Source organism: Bos taurus, chromosome 20, assembly GCF_002263795.3.
Source record: "Bos taurus isolate L1 Dominette 01449 registration number 42190680 breed Hereford chromosome 20, ARS-UCD2.0, whole genome shotgun sequence".
NCBI classification, from domain to species: Eukaryota; Metazoa; Chordata; class Mammalia; order Artiodactyla; family Bovidae; genus Bos; species Bos taurus.
In genome coordinates, this window is record NC_037347.1 from 8,710,413 (window position 1) to 8,721,357 (window position 10,945).

At 42.2% G+C, this 10,945-nt stretch overlaps 1 long non-coding RNA gene across 1 annotated transcript; it reads right to left on the minus strand.

Moving 5' to 3' along the window:
* Positions 1-1,664: 1,664 nt before the first annotated feature.
* LOC132343204 (uncharacterized) lies at positions 1,665-8,479 on the minus strand. The gene is made up of 2 exons (XR_009491913.1): positions 2,412-8,479; positions 1,665-2,302 (listed from the first exon to the last, which is right to left on the minus strand). It is a non-coding gene; the product is annotated as an uncharacterized lncRNA (long non-coding RNA).
* Positions 8,480-10,945: the final 2,466 nt, after the last annotated feature.

Genomic DNA, 10,945 nt, shown 5'->3' on the forward strand with positions numbered 1-10,945 from the left:
AGACTTGAAAAAACAATAATATTTACCCATTAATGCTTATCCAAGTGAATACCCTATGTTCACACAAAACTCAGTATGTGAAGATGTACAGTAGCTTTAGTCATAATTTCCAGAAATTGGAGATAACCAAGATGCTCTTCAACAAATGAAGGGATAAATATACTGCAGCGTCCCCATAAAGTGGAATACTACTCAGTGAGAATGAACAAGCCATTGATCTGTGCAATATGAACAAATCTTAAAAGCGTTTTGCTAAGTGAAAGAGGTCAGACGCGAAAGGTTAAATGCACTATGATTCCATTCCTATGATACTATTGAAAAGGCAAAGCTGTAGGGATGGAAAACAGATCAGTGGCTGCCAGAGCTTGGAAGAAGGGAAAGTGGCTGACTACAATGCAGCCTCATGGGGAAATTTGTTAGGGTGATGGAACCCTTCTGTATGGTTTCAGGACAGTGGAGAAATGATTCCTTACATTTGTCAGAATCCATAGAGCTTTCACAGTATGCAGATTTAAAAAACAAACTAGGATGCTGGGGGAGATGAGAATCAAAGTCTGAAATGCAGTTGAGACAAGTGACTCTAATTGTATCATGAGTATGACACAACCTCGCTGAAGGGGTCGCAGAAAAAGGAGCTGACCTAGGTAACTTTGGAAATGATTTTATGACTGAATACTACATGTCAACACTGGACTCTACTAAGCTGTTTCTCTCAGTGGTACAGGCTAGTAATTCCAAAACTACTGTCATGTTTACTAGGATTGAACAAATAAGTAAAGATGTTGAAGATAACTGGAGCCAGGCTTATTACTGTCAGAGAAAGAAGTTATAATAAAGCAAAGCAAGAGTAGGAGGCAGGACTAGACTGGATTCGTGTTGGAGACACTATCAGGATATTCTGACATTACTTTGACGTCAAATTATCATGATGATATCTCCAGTTCCATGATCTTTATATACTGATGTAGAAGTAAACGGGGCTTCCCAGGTGGCTCGTGGTAAAGAATCCACCTGCCAGACAGGAGATGTGGGTTTTATCCCTGTGTTGGGAATATCCCCTGGAGAAGGAAATGACAACCACTTCAGTATTCTTGCCTAGAGAATCCCATGGCCAGATGAGCCTGGCAGGCTATAGTCCATGGGGTCGCAAAAGAGCTGGACATAACTTAGCGACTAAACAACAACATAGTAATAAATGCAGATATGTGGTGATAGATGGGTTGGTATACATACATTTTCTTGCTCTGTCCACTGAGAAGACGTAGCAACAGTGATACATCAGCAGCAGTTAGCATAACCAGCACCCAGATGTTAGTTTTTAAATGCCATTCTCTAGAAAAAGGAACCAAGACTCCTTAGAAAAATAGCTGATTTTAGGGCTGGGGCAGGAAATACATAGGATGAGTCTGGAGCATCACTTATTGCCAGAGAGTAAAAGCTAAAAATTAGAATGAAAAAGAATGGGGACATGTTAAAATTACACAGAACCTAAAAGGGAAAGTGAAAGTGAAGTCGCTCAGTCGTGTCCGACTCTTAGCGACTGCATGGACTGCAGCCTACTAGGCTCCTCCATCCATGGGATTTTCCAGGAAGAGTACTGGAATGGGGTGCCATTGCCTAAAAGGGAAGGAAACCCAAAAAAGAGGGGATATGTATACGCATGCTGCTGCTGCTGCTGCTGCTAAGTTGCTTCAGTCGTGTCTGACTCTGTGTGACCCCATAGACGGCAGCCCACCAGGCTCCCCTGTCCCTGAAATTCTCCAGGTAAGAACCTGGAGTGGGTTGCCATTTCCTTCTCCAATGCATGAAAGTGAGAAGTGAAAGTGAAGTTGCTCAGTCATGTCCGACTCTTAGCGATCCCATGGACTGCAGCCCATCAGGCTCTTCTGTCCATATTTATATATATTCACTTTGTTGTATAGCAGAAGCCAGAACAATGTTGTACAGCAACTATACTCCAATAAACTTTTTTTAAAATGTTTTTTTACTCCAATGAAAAATTTTTTAAAAAGTACCCAGAAACCAACCTACAAGTGTTCCCAATGGTCAAAGCGGAAAGAATTTGAGCAACAAAGTAGAAAAAGTATTAGACTATTATCCAAAGAATAAAAAAAGTCCATGAGTTTGTACTGATGTAAATAATTAGATATATACATACATACCTTAAGGAAAAGGGTCACATCGTCTTTAGAGAGGAATTCCAAATAACACATGTAGGTACGTTCCCTTCTGGAGGTGAGGTTTAATTCCTTTCCTCTTAAGTGTGGGCTAGACTCAATGCCTCACTTCCAAAGAGTGGAGTCTGGAAAGAGGAAAATAGTAATTTGACTACAGAGAAGCTGGCTGATATCACCCTACCAGAGTGATCAAAGTTAACATCATTAGTGATAAGTCATATTGATATCAAGTACCTGCTGATATGATGCAGTGAGAAGGATGCTTTGTCTTTGTAGAAGTCTTAAAAAAAAACCATTCACAACTCCAGTTCAGTAATGAGGAAACATCGGACAATTCAAAATTGAGAAGCATCAACCTCCTTTTCACTAGATTCACAAATGAGATCAAATGGTTGCTGTGGAAGATTAGGGAAAATAAACAAAGTAAAGTCACATTGTTTTCTCACGATATGATGATCTAACCGGAACAGCCATTCCCATGGAGAAGCCAGCGCTGACCCAGCGCAGAAGCCTGGCGCAGCAAAAGGCCTGTGAGGTAGATGTTAATGTTTTCGTTGGGTGCGCAGGGGCACTTTGGGTGCTCCTGTCTTTATTGATCTTCTGCAATCTGGGATCATGAGAATCATTCTTTTGATTGTGGAAACTACAGGACTTAACCCAATTAGATGATCAGGTAAGGACTGGCGGCGCCTCATTCCCTCATGAGCCTTGAGTGACGGGCTGGCTGCCCCTCTTTTGTTCCCCACCTCTGCTCTATAGGCCAGGTTAGGAGAGAGGGGATGCTCTGCCCGCTGACAGTGAGTACACATGACTCCTGTCCCTGGGACTCTCTGCTGTGGCATAACAAACCCTACAGTGTGTTAGGAACAAGTGACCACAAAAAGAAAACATGTGAAACGTCATGTATGAAAGGAGATGCCAGTCCAGGTTCAATGCACGATGCTGGATGCTTGGGGCTGGTGCACTGGGACGACCCAGAGGGATGGTGTGGGGAGGGAGGAGGGAGGAGGGTTCAGGATGGGGAACACATGTATACTAATTAAATAATTTTCTATTAAAGAAAAGAAAAAAAAAGATAAATGGTAACAGACCTTGGGACAATAAGCTTCTGAATCAGTCTTGGGACTATCTCTTTGTTAGTGACAGGGTCCCTAAAAATGAATGGCAGTAGAATGTTTTTGTTAAAAGCGTGGGCTCTGGAGCCAGAGGGACAAGTTCAAGTGTTTGAGTTTAAATCCTGGTTCCACTATGTATAATGTCAGTATTCTTCTCTGTAAACAGGAATAGCAAATCAGCTGACTTCATAGACTGTCAAAAAAATGAAATAAGTTAATATACATAAAGCACTTAAACATTGTCTTCATTCACTCAAATATTATCGAGCACCTAGCTTTTGTTTCAGGAACTGCTCAGGGCACTGAAGTCATTTGAGCAAACAAAATACACCCGCAGAAGCCCCTGCTGTCCTGTGAAGCTTCAGTCAGTTCAGTGCAGTCGCTCAGTCGTGTCCGACTCTTTGCGACCCCATGAATCGCAGCACGCCAGGCCTCCCTGTCCATCACCAACTCCCGAAGTTCACTCAGACTCACGTCCATCGACTCAGTGATGCCATCCAGCCATCTCATCCTGTCGTCCCCTTCTCCTCCTGCCCCCAATCCCTCCCAGCATCAGGGTCTTTTCCAATGAATCAACTCTTCACATGACGTGCCCAAAGTAACTATTTAGTCCTTGATGTCATCAGGGAACTTCAGGTTCCAAAGAATTCTCTAGGCCCTTTCTAACTTAAAGATCCCTAAACAAGCTGCAAGTCATCACTAGGGAATCTGTGAAAAATGCACAACCTGAGGCCTTGTCGGAACCTACTCAATCAGGGTCTTCATTTTAAAAGACTGTCAGGTGGTATGTGGGCACTTTCAAGTTTAAGATGCCTTTCTTAGACTGCAGTCTCTGTACTTGGACTTAGGAAAACATTTCTTAAAGATTTTTTTTTATACAAAAGGAAGAATGGCCTTAACAGTTTTCAAGATTATTTTCATGTAAAAATGTCATGTTAATGGAGGTGAGCTTAAGGGCTGGAAATCTTATTTATACACACGTTTTCAGTTCTTGGAAAATATTGTACTAATAGGTGAGTGTGTGGGTGCCCAGTTGTGTCCCTGGAATTTTCCAGGCAAGAATACTGGAGTGGATTTTCATTTCCTACTCCAGTGGATCTTCCCCACCCAGGGATCGAACCCGGGTCTCTTACTTCTGCTGCATTGGCAGGTGGGCTCAGTTGGTAAAGAATCCGCCTGCAATGCAGGAGACTTCCTGCAGCACGGGAAACCAGATTAGATCCCTGAGTTGGCACCAAACCTGGAGAAGGAGATGGCAATCCACTCCAGTATTCTTGCCTGGGAAATTCCAGGGACAGAGAAGCCTGGTGGTCTACAGTCCATGGGGTTGCAGAGTCAGACAGGACTGAACAACAGAACCACACCTGGGAAGCCAGGTTAATATAGGTCAACGGCTCCACCTAGTGGTACATGTATGAATTTATACATTGTTGGGTATTGTTTTTTTGAGTATGCTATCTAGGTTGGTCATAACTTTCCTTCCAAGGAGTAAGCGTCTTAATTTCATGGCTGCAATCACCATCTGAAGTGATTTTGGAGCCCCCCAAAATAAAGTCTGACATTGTTTCCACTGTTTCCCCATCTATTTCCCATGAAGTGATGGGACCAGATGCCATGATCTTAGTTTTCTGAATGTTGAGCTTTAAGCCAACTTTTTCACTCTCCTCTTTCACTTTCATCAAGAGGCTTTTTAGTTCCTCTTCATTTTCTGCCATAAGGGTGGTGTCATCTGAGGTTATTGATATTTCTCCCGGCAATCTTGATTCCAGCTTGTGCTTCTTCCAGCCCAGCGTTTCTCATGATGTACTCATGATGTACTCCAGTACTTTGGCCACCTCACGAGAAAAGTTGACTCATTGGAAAAGACTCTGATGCTGGGAGTAATTGGGGGCGGGAGAGAAGGGGACGACAGAGGATGAGATGGCTGGATGGCATCACCGACTCGATGGATGTGAGTTTGAGTGAACTCCAGGAGTTGGTGATGGACGTGCTGCGATTCATGGGGTCGCAAAGAGTCGGACACGACTGAGCGACTGAACTGGATATTGTTTAAGGGCAATGGCAACCCACTCCAGTACTTTTGCCTGGAAAATCCCATGGATGGAGGAGCCTGGTGGGCTGCAGTCCATGGGGTTGCTAGAAGTCGGACATGACTGAGCGACTTCACTTTCACTTTTCACTTTCATGCATTGGAGAAGGAAATGGTAACCCACTCCAGTGTTCTTGCCTGGAGAATCCCAAGGACGGGGGAGCCTGGTGGGCTGCCATCTCTGGGGTTGCACAGAGTCGGACACGACTGAAGCGGCTTAGCAGCAAAAGGATTTCAGGGAATCGAATTAAGAAGCTTAAAGAAAATGTGCATGCCTACAGTTGAAAAAAATGATGAGGCTTAACAAAACAGCAATGCTTGTAAAATCCTAGCAGACATGGAAGAAAAACCTGTGTGCGTGCTAAGTCGCTTCAGTTGTGTTCAACTCTTTGCAGCCCTACAGACTGTAACCTGCCAGGCTCCTCTGTCCATGGGATTCTCCAGGCAAGAATACTGCAGTGGGTAGCCATGCCCTCCTCCAGGGGATCTTCCCACCCAGAGATCAAACTTGAGTCTCTTATTCTCCTGCACTGGCAGGCGGGTTCTTTACCACTAGCTCAACCTAAGTATCAATTCCTTCCTTTCTGCCTATAAAGAGAGGGCCTTTGGGGAATTCCCTGGCTGTCCAAGGGGTTAGGACTTTGCACTTTCACTGCTAAGGGCCCAGTTTCAGTCCTTGATCAGGGAACTAAGATTCTGCAAGCCATACAGTGTGGCCAAGGAAAAAAAGAGTGCGTCTTTGAACACAAGTTAAATATTTCAAAGTCTAAGTTGTGATAAGGAAATACGTGTTAATCAGACATCTTATATAAACTTTTCTGTTTGAGAAAATGTAATGCCAAAGTGAAAATATAAAAACAAAGTATGTAGAGAAGTTTATCAATAAAGATTCCAGAAGGTAAATCTAGATATGTATAGACTTGGCCTTGTAGGAAGCATTGGATATCTTAGACATTTAACAACAAAAGCTCTCATGGAGATTTAGTCCCTAAGTATGTTGGACTGAAATGAACTTAAGCTAACACATCTATACCCTTACCATAAACTTGTCTGATTTTATTATAAAAGATGAATTTGAGGGAGTATGTGTGGTACTAGGTAAGTCTTCTCTGGTACTATATAAAGTTATGTATTAAATATACATGAGTATACATTCATGCACCATTTAAAGAATAAAATGTACCCACCGCCCAAAATCCTCATGATTGCCACCCTCAGCTCTTTTTCCAAGATGTAGTGTTCTTTATTTACACTTAATTGCATCTCTATGCAGTTTTGCCTGTTTCTGAATTTTATATTAATATAAATGGTTTTCTATAGGTATTTTACTGAAACTGGCTTCTTTTGATCAGAACTCTTTTAAGAATTCATCCATCCTGTGGGACATTTGGATTGCTCCTGTTTATTCTGTTATTACAATGCCAGTACAGAGTCTTGTGTGTTTTCTGGCACACACATGAAGTTGTTTCAAGGTATACAGCTGGTATTATAATGGCTTAGTCAAAATATACAAGTGCTCAACTTTACTGAGTAATGGCCAATTAGTTTCCAAAATAGTTATACTAAATCAGTGTTGTAAAAGTTCCTGTTCCTCTATCACGCATCATTATTAACAATTAGTATTTTCAATTTTTGTGAATTTAGTGGCTATTAAAGGATATGTAGTATCTTCATTAGTTTATGAGCTATCATATCGGTTAAGTATTTAGGGGATCATTTGTAGGTCAAAGAATGTATTTATAATTTTGATGCTTTTAAATTGTCCTTCATATTATACTGATTTACATTCCTGCTAGCAGAGTACATCATGCAAAATGCTGGGCTGGATGAAGCACAAGCTGGAATTAAGATTGTTGGGAGAAATATCAATAACCCCAGATATGCAGATGACACCACCCTCATGGCAGAAAATGAAGAACTAGAGAGGCTTTTGTTGAAAGTGAAAGAGAAGAGTGAAAAAGTTGGCTTAAAACTCAATATTCAGAAAGCTAAGTTTATGGCATCTGGTCCCATCACTTCACAGCAAATAGATGGGGAAAGAATGGAAACAGTGACAGACTTTAATCACTGCAGATGGTGACTGCATTCATGAAATTAAAAGACACTTGCTCCTTGGAAGAAAAGCTATGGCCAACCTAGATAGCCAACAAAGGTCCGTCTAGTCAAAGCTATGGTTTTTCCAGTAGTCATGTATGGATGTGAGAGTTGGACTCTAAAGAAATCTGAGTACTGAAGAATTGATGCTTCTGAACTGTGGTGTTGGAGAAGACTCTTGAGAGTCCCTTGGACTGCAAGGAGATCCAACCAGTCCATCCTATGGGAAATCAGTCCTGAATATTCACTGGAAGGACTGATGCTGAAGCTGAAGCTCCAATAATTTGGCCACCTGATGCGAAGAGCTGACTCATTAGGAAAGACTCTGATGCTGGGAAAGATCAAAGGCAGGAGAAGGGGATGACAGAGGATAAGATGTTTGGATGACATCACCGACTCAATGGGCAGGAGTTTGAGCAAGCTCTGGGAGTTGGTGATGGACAGGGAGGCCTGGTGTGCTGCAGTCCATGGGGTCACAGAGTCGGACACGACTGAGCGACTGAACTGAGCAATGTATGAATTCCTGTTACCATGTTCCCTAGGTGTGTTGTGAAGCCTTTTCTGACTCTAGTCAATGAGAAAGCAATCTAAGGTTAAATTTTCTGTGAACTCAATATTCTTGGCATATTTTCTATTGTTTTCTGACTTGTAGGAACTCTTTATAATTTAAGAAAATTAATCATTTTCTGTAAAAGGAGCTGCATTTGGTGGCTTCCCTGGGGTGGCTCAGAGGTAAAGAATCCACCTGCCAGTGCAGGAGACATGGGTTTGATCCCTGGGTCAGGAAGAGCCCCTGGAGAAGGAAATGGCAACCCACTTCAGTATCCCTGCCTGGGAAATCCCACGGACAGAGAGGCTGGAGGGCTACAGTCCATGGGGTCGCAGAGTCAGACACAAGAGACTAAAGAACAAGAATTTTTAGTATGAGGTTGAAGTAGGAATCTAACTTTTTTTTTTTTTTAACAAATGCCTACCCGGTTTTCTAGCACTTGTCAAATAACCCTTCCCCCCCCCCCCCCCCCCCCCCCACCTTAAGCGCCATATCTGAGTTTCATGTGAAGCATTTAGGTATTTCTGGTCTTCGTTCTTTTAAGCTGCCTATACATGAATCAGTTTAATTCCTGTAGCCATAATTAAAACAAACACACACACCTGTTTGGGACTGTCCCATCCTCATTACCTGTTTTTTTACAATTTTTCTGGCTTCTCTGACTTTTTCATTTAAATTCTAAAATAACCTTGTCTAGTAACAAACAAAAACTGTTGTTAGTCTTTGGGGATGTTTTAACTTTCAAATTTAAACACTGCATGCTGGTAGTCATTTAGGGGAGTTATCTATCAACTCTTGCCTGTTCACGCTTCAAAAGCTTCCACATTTCTTAAATGATCCAGTTTTTAGAAAACAACAAAGCTACTTCACATGGTCTTGAGGAAAAAGGAAGCCTATGGTCTTCTGGAGGGAGGGAAAACAGCCCTCATTCTGATTCTTCTACAGCCATAAAAAAAATCTGCCAAAACAAATGCCCTCCATGTTGCTAAATACAAATTGTCTTGTTCTATACATCAGAACATCAGGCTTCTCTTGTTTTCTTTACTGAAGCCTTCAGACTTCATTGTTGGGAGTTTCATGTTCAGTGCTCCCATCTTCCCTTTTTCCTGTTCTCAGATGATGTTAATTCAACCTCATGGTTTAAAGCACATTTACACACTTTCAATTTTCTGTCTATAGCCACATTATCTCCCCTGAACTCCACCTACCTACTCCACTTCTCTTTATAGATGGCTCAAACCAAATGTTAAGATATTCCATATTTCAGTTCACATTTCATCCCTCTAGCTGCTCAGGTCAACCCCAAAACCGTAAGAGCCATCCTTGGTTTCTTTTCTCAAACCCATTTCTAGGATGATTGCAAATCATGAATCCTTAGCCTGAAATCTTAGTCACTCAGCCGTGTTTGACTCTTTGTGACCCTATGGACTATAGCCTTCTAGGCTCCTCTGTCCATGGAATTCTCAAAGCAAGAATACTAGAGTGGGTTGCCATTTCCTTCTCCAGGGGATCTTCCCGACCCCAGCATCAAACCTGGGTCTCCTGCATTGCAGGCAGATTCTTTGCCATCTGAGCCACCACCAAAGCTCATCCTTACCCTACAATGCTCCTTTAATTTTACTCAAGGGCAAAACCAACACACCAAACATTTTACTGTCTCATGACATTTGTCCTTACTGTTACTTTTGTTAGGGGAAACACTTGACTGAAACTGCCCACCCTGACCAGGCACCATAGTAACCATTTGCATACGTTATTTTACAACAGGAGGTCCTGGTAAGGAACATGGAACTAATAAGCCACCACTAACCGAAGAATTCAGAAAAGGTCAAAAGGAGATGTCACGTTCTTACCAACGTCCCAGAATCCTTCTCGGCTGGGCAATGCACATGCCACTAGTTAGGACCCTGAGTCAGTGTGATTGGCCAGGCAAATCTGGAAACTAATCTCACCACCATAAAACTTGAGACTGTGAACCACATGGCAGAGCAGTCCTCCTGGGTTCCCTTACCTGCTGCTCTCTGCCCAAGTACCCCTTCCCAATAAAGTCTCTTAGTCATCACATGTGTCTCCAAGGACAATTCATTTCTGAATGTTAGATGTCTAAAAGCCCCCTTTTGGGCCCTGAAAGGGGTCCCACATCCTTCAAACCTCAGAGTTGCCCCCAGACAGCTCTAGTTTTACTCCAAGTTTTTGCTGAAATGACCCCCTTCAGACTTTCCTCTGTTCACTTACCTCATTGAAAACATCTCCACCATCACTTTCCATTTCATTGGTACCTGCCACCAGGTAACACTGACTCATTTGAAAAGACCCTGATGCTGGGAAAGATTGAAGGCAGGAGAAGGGGACGACAGATGAGATGTTTGGACAGCATCACCGACTTGATGGACAGGAGTTTGAGTAAGTTCCGGAAGTTGGTGATAGACAGGGAGGCCTGGCATGCTGCAGGTCACAGTTGGACACGACTGAGCGACTGAACAGTTACTTATCCACCTTGCTGTAACAGAATGTAAGCTCTGTAAGACTGTGCCTGTTAACATAAGGCTCAGATATTTAAGTATGTAATGTGAAAATGACCTTATATGTAAGATTTCCTAAAAACAAAATTATAAAATCATGCTATTTAAATCAGAATTTACAGCACAGATGGTAACACTCACTGAAGTTGCTGAGTGTGAAAACTAGTACAAGTTTCTATGAAAGAGACCTCCTGTGACATGTAATTCCAGAAAAATTGCTGCAGATGTGGGCATTTAAGTATAGGGGCATTCATCTATCTCCAGGAGTGAAAAATGAGAAATAACTTCTGAAATGTCCAACAATAAGAAGGTTGTATAAATTATTTATAGAAGATGATATAGCTACCATGCATATTAACAGGCAAGTTTTATTATTCATATGTGCACACAAAGATCAA